This window comes from Gossypium arboreum, chromosome 13 (genome assembly GCF_025698485.1).
Source record: "Gossypium arboreum isolate Shixiya-1 chromosome 13, ASM2569848v2, whole genome shotgun sequence".
Lineage (NCBI taxonomy): Eukaryota > Viridiplantae > Streptophyta > Magnoliopsida > Malvales > Malvaceae > Gossypium > Gossypium arboreum.
In genome coordinates, this window is record NC_069082.1 from 21,180,355 (window position 1) to 21,186,792 (window position 6,438).

Here is a 6,438-nt window from a genome sequence, read left to right on the forward strand (position 1 = left end):
GTAATTATTCGCATAATTGCCTTTGTATTTTTCTTTTTCTTTGCCTTAGCATTTTCCAAGATTAGTTAGTATACATTTCATACTCATTCTTATTATTTTATTTTATCACTGCATACTTAACTCGGTTTTGCCATAACATAACATTACTCGCACTTTATTATAATAACTTGACAAATTCTATATCTAATCTGACCATTGTGGAGATGAATGCACTTACCACTTTATTACTTGATTCGACATGCACAATTCACATATATATTCACATGCGACAAGTTTTTGGCACCATTGCCGGGGACCGGCAATTTGGTTTAGTTATTTCACTTAATTTCAATAGTTTTATTTAACTTCGTTTAATTTTATTTCTCTTTTCTTTAACAATTTTGCCAGTAGTGCATGAGACAAGGCATTCCTGCTAATAAAGAGTATCCTTTTGACCCAGTGATTAAAAGAACTTTGAGAAGAATACGAAAAGAATTGAGAAAAATGGCTAGTAACGGGAATGATCCTGGTCTCGGATATCCAAATGGTCAAAATGTTAATCCTCATATTCATAGGGTGATACTGGATTGAATGATAATTGAATGTTCAGGGCACTAATCCTCATGTCTGTAGGGTTTTAAGAGCATGTTGTGCCAATTTTGGATAACCTGAATCCAAGGATAGTCAGGCCACAAATACAAGCTCAACAGTTTGAACTAAAACTAGTAATGTTTTAGATGTTACAAGCAATAAGACAGTTTAGAAGACTACCCACTGAAGATCCAAGATTGCATTTGTGACTTTTCCTAGAAGTATGTGACTCGTTTAGGCAACAAGGTGTTCTTGAATATGCCTTGAAACTTAAATTGTTTTCGTATTCCTTAAAAGACCGACCAAGAGCATGGTTGAACGCTTTGTAATTGGGAACAATGACATCATGGAATAACCTTTTCCGGAGGTTTTTGTTACAGTATAACCCGCCAAACATGAATGCCAAGCTAAGAAATGACATCACATCTTTTTTATAATTAAAGGATAAAAAATGCTATATGAAGCTTGGGAACGATTTAAAGATTAATTCAAAAATTTATGATGCATGGATTTTAGCACTAGACTCAAATGGAAATGTTCTATAATGGGTTAAATGCATATAAGGAATGGTAGTCGATGCATCTACCAATGGTACATTGTTGGATATATCTTACAACAAAGCATATGAGATTTTGGAAAAGATTGCCAACAATGACTATCAGTACCCTACCACAAAATTTGGGGGGACAAAGAGAGCTGTTGGTACCATGGAGCTCAACGTAATTACTTCATTGATAGCCCAGGTATCTTTTTTAGCTAATATGATTAAAACAATGAAAAATCCTACTTTTGTCCATGAGATGAAATAAGCCGAGCTATCATGCATTTATTGTGGTGAAGATCATGTGTTTAATGAATGCCCATCAAACCCAAAATTGGTATACTGGGTAATTTTAACTGAAATAATAATCTTTATTCCAACACTTACAATCCGAGGTGGAAGCAGCATCCAAATTTTAGTTGGAGTAATCAAGGTGCAAGGAGTTATCACATTGTTGCAAGACAAAATATCCACAATGCACCACTCAGTTATAATCATCCTATGCCAAGGTAGAATGCTCAACAATGTTAGGTATTATCTTTTAATTCTATTTAATCTTTGTTGAAGAAGTATATGACCAAAAATGATATTATGATTTAGAGTCAAGCTGCATCTTTTTGAGTTTTTCAAAATCAAATGGGCCAAATAGTAAACGCTCTAAATTCAAGGCCACAAGGAGCATTGCCAACTGATACTGAAAATTCGAGAACCCAATGGATGGAGTAGTGTAAATTCATCACTCTTAGAAGTAAGACTCAGTTGGATGAAGTTGTTCAAGATGCTACGAAAAAGGAAGACAAATCCAGCCATAACTAGGAAAAGATCCCAGAACCTACTAAATGGCAGACACAACCTGAAAAGGGTACCTAAAGAAATGTTGTGACAAAATCAATTCATGTTGCCAACAAAAATGCTACAGCAAAACAGTATCAGCAACCTAAAGGACAACCACATTTACCTTTTCCTTAACAATTCTAGAATGCTAAAAAGGATATTCAGTTTAAAAGGTTTTTAGATGTTTTGAAATAACTCTACATTGACATGCCGTTAGTGGAAGCTTTGGAGCAGATGCCAAATTATGTGAAATTTATGAAAGAAATATTGTCAAAAAAATACAGATTGGGAGAATTTGATATTATTTCTTTCACTGAAGGGTGCACAATAATAAATTACCTCTAAAGCTGAAGGATCCAAGAAGTTTCACTATCCCTTGTTCAACTAGAAATCATTATGTTGGTAAACCATTATGTGATTTAGGAGCAAGTATAAATCTAATGCCTATGTATATTTTCAGGAAGCTAAGAATTGGGAAAGTAAGATATACTATGGTGACTTTGCAATTAGCTGATCGATCCTACACCCATCCAGAAGGTAAATTTGAGGATGTACAGGTAAGAGTGGATTCCTGCTAATTTCCTTAGTTTAGAATTTGAAGTTGATCAAAATATGCTAATTATTTTTGGAAGACCTTTTCTTGCTATAGGTAGAAATCTAATTAATGTACAAACAAGTGAACTGGCCATGAGGGTAAATGATCAATAGGTTACTTTTAATGTTTTTTATGCTTGTACAGAAGAAAATGAAGAATGCCACGCTGTTGGTTTAATAGAAACAGCAATAGAGGAAGAAATCACCAAACTTTGCCACGGCAATTCTGATAGTAATGAAGACTCATTAGAAAGGGTTGATGAAGTAAGTTTAGAAGAATTCGGTGAATTCATGGAAGCCAAATAGACATTGGAGAGACTAAGGAAAAAATTTGACTCTTTGGATTTATTGAGTCATTCGTTCAAGCCTCCTAAACCTTTTATAGAGGAACCTCCTACATTGGAGTTGAAACCTCTGCTACAACATTTAAAAAATGAATACTTGGGAGATAACAACACCTTGTCGGTTGTGATTTCTACGGAATTAAAATTTGAACAAGAGGTCAAGTTGTTGGAAGTCGTACAATAATTCAAGAAGGCATCAGGATGGACCCTTACTGATATAAAATGAATTAGTCCTTCATTTTTCATGCATAAAATCTTGTTAGAGGATTGCTACAGCAAAGTCTATTGAGCGGCGGAGAAGATTGAATCTGATAATGAAAGAAGTTGTCAAGAAAGAGATTATCAAGTGCCTTGATGCTAGCATTATTTACCCAATTTCAGAGAGCTCATGGGTAAGCCCTGTACAATGTATCTCCAAGAAAGAAGTTGTCACAGTGGTTAGCAATGACAATAATGAGCTCATACCAACTCGCACGGTCATAGGATGGAGAGTGTGCATGGATTATTGGAAGTTTAACAAGGAAACTAGGAATGACCATTTTCCTTTTCCATTTATTGATCAGATGTTGGACAGGTTAGCAGGGAATGCTTTCGACTATTTCTTGGACGATTATTAAGGGTATAATCAAATTTTCATAGCCCCAATGACCAAGAGAAGACAACTTTCATGTTTCCATATGGTACTTTTACGTTTAGACGAATGCCATTCAATTATGTAATGTCTCAACAACTTTTTTGCGTTGTATCATGGCCATATTCTCATATATGGTGGAGAAATTCCTTGAAGTTTTCATGGATGATTTCTCAGTATTTGGAAATGATTTTGAAGATTATTTGAAAAATATGGAATTGGTTCTGTGCCGCTGTGAAAAACAAATCTTGTCTTGAACTGGGAAAAATGTCACTTCATGGTCTGTGAAGAAATTGCCTTAGGGAATAGGATATCACAGTGAGGAATTGAAGGAGACAGAGCAAAAATTGAATTCATAGAAAAATTTTCACCTCTCACCAGTGTCTAGAGTGTTAGAAGTTTTCTAGGTCATGCGGGATTTTATAGAAGATTCATTAAGGATTTTTTGAAGATATCTAAACTCTTATGCACACTACTGGAGCAAAATAGACCCCCTCAATTTTGATGAACACTACCTGGTTTCTTTTGATGAATTAAAGAAAAAATTAATAGCTACAACAATTGTAGTAGCTCCAAAATGGACCTTGCCATTCAAACTCATGTGCGATGCTAGTGACTATGTCGTGGGAGCAATGTTGAGGTAGAAGAGAGACAAAATGCCACACGCAATATATTATGCTAGCAAAACTCTGATGGATGCACAGCTTAATTATACCACCACAGAAAAAAGAGTTGCTAGTTGTGGTGTTCGCGTTGGATAAATTTTGTCCTTGTCTAGTGGGTACTAAGGTCACAATTTACAAAGATCATTCTGTTATTAAGTACTTGGTGCGTAAGAAACATGCCAAGCTGAGATTGATTAGAAAGGTATTGTTACTACAAGAGTTTGACGTGGAAATTCGGGATCCAAAGGGGACTGAAAAACAAGTGGCTGATCATTTGTCAAGGTTAGAATCGGGTAATAAAGATGGCAATAATAACTTTATTAAAGAAGATTTTCCAAACGAACAATTGTTATCTACCAAGGCATTACCTTGGTTGTCAATATAGTGAATTTATTGGTGAGTGGTGTGATGTCACCTGCATTCCTTCAACTTTAGAGGTAGTTTGTCTTGAAGATATGCACTGCATTCCTTCATCAGGGTTATCGTCTCAAATTCTCCAAGTCTTCGTTTCTTGGACAGGATATACTTCATGAATTTGATGTAATTCGGTATTTGTTCAAGAGCTTCTACCAACAAAATATTGATATGAAGTTGCTTCAATACGTCTAGGAACTTTTTGAACTAGACTTCCTGCTTTAGCTTTTGAAGTCTTTGAGGGTAGGGTGGTGGAGGATTCTTTACTTGAACTAGTTAATTCATCTTCTGTGGCAATTCTGCATCTAATGAAGTTGTTAGTTTATAAGAATTAACTAGTTCAGAAGTTACCTTATAATATTTTGTAGATTCTGGTTTAGGTGAAATTGGAATTTCAACACTCAGTTGAACTTCCACTGAGTCTTGAGCATCAGCTAGCTCCTTTTTAACTTCAACAATTTTGGGCTCTAATGTCGTTCCGCGCCTCAACGTCAATGCTTTACAATGCTCCTTCCCCAGATTTCTTGGATTCTCCGTATCACAAGGAAAAGCACATTGCGGACGATTTTTGAGTTCAGTGGCACATTCACCCACTTGATTCTCCAAATTCCTTAAAGTGGCATCATTCTTTGCCATATACACTTTCAATAAGTTCTCTAAACTATTGAAAGGTTCAGCTTGAGTTGGTTTCTGAACTTGTTGGGTAAAAACAGGTGGTTGGGTCAGTCTAGGTTGGGCATAAGTGTTACTAGTTCTGCCTCCTTAGTTACTCTAGGAAAGGTTAGGGTGGTTTCGCCAAGATGGATTATAAAAATTGGATTGCAGTCATTGCCTTCCTCGTCTCTGGTTCTGATTACCTATGTAATACACAGATTCTAGGTTTGATGGACATTCTTTGAACAAATGTCCTTCCCCACAATAAACACGAGCTATATTTTCAAAGTGATTAGGTGGCTGAGATGCAAAACTATTAAACCTATTAGTAGCAAAATTTTTAAGGATTGAGGAAATCGAAGATACCTGAGATGCAAGTGAAGTGAGAGCATCCAGTTCATGTATTCCAGCGACTCATCTTCCTATTGCTGTTCGGTTGGTTGGCCATTGATAATTTTTTCTAACAATCCTCTCAATGATTTCATAAGCCTTGTTATAAGACTTAGAAAGGAGAGCACCATTAGTAGAAGTGTCCACTACCATCCTCGTGTGAGCATTGAGACCGTTATAAAATGTCTAAAGTTGGCTACAATGAGGGATTCTGTGATGAGGGCACTTCCATAATAATTCTTTGTACCTTTCTCGTGCCTTATACAAAGACTCATCATCCATTTGTTGGAAAGCAATGATCTTGTTCCCCAACTTAGCATTCTTCCTAGGCGAGAAATACTTCATAAGGAATCTTTTTGCTAATTCTTGCCATGTGGAAATGGAATTTGGTTGCAATGAGTTCAACCATGCTCGAGCTCTATCCCTTAGGGAATATAGGAATAGCTTTAATCGTAGCACATCTTCAGGTACTCCGGCTAACTTGAAAGAATCGCTCACCTCCATAAACAGTCTTAAGTGAAGATGAGGATCTTCAGTAGGCATTCCACTGAATTGGCCCACTGTCTGAAGCATTTGGAACATGACTGACTTCAGCTTGAATTGTTGTGCCTCAATTTTAGCTCTCCTAATACCCAGATTAAGATCATGAAATACTGGCATGGCATACTGTCTTAGAGCTCTATCTCTTTTTTTCTAACAAGGATTCTTTTTTAAAAATGAACCCTATATGAGGGATGACCAGTCTATATCATCAATAGTAGAGCAGCATGGGTGGGGTATTTTCTATTTGCACTCAGAGGA

At 36.2% G+C, this 6,438-nt stretch overlaps 1 non-coding gene across 1 annotated transcript; it reads left to right on the forward strand.

The window, feature by feature from the left end:
* Positions 1-5,845: 5,845 nt before the first annotated feature.
* LOC128287244 (small nucleolar RNA R71) lies at positions 5,846-5,952 on the forward strand. Its single transcript, XR_008277939.1, has one exon. It is a non-coding gene; the product is annotated as a small nucleolar RNA R71 (small nucleolar RNA).
* Positions 5,953-6,438: the final 486 nt, after the last annotated feature.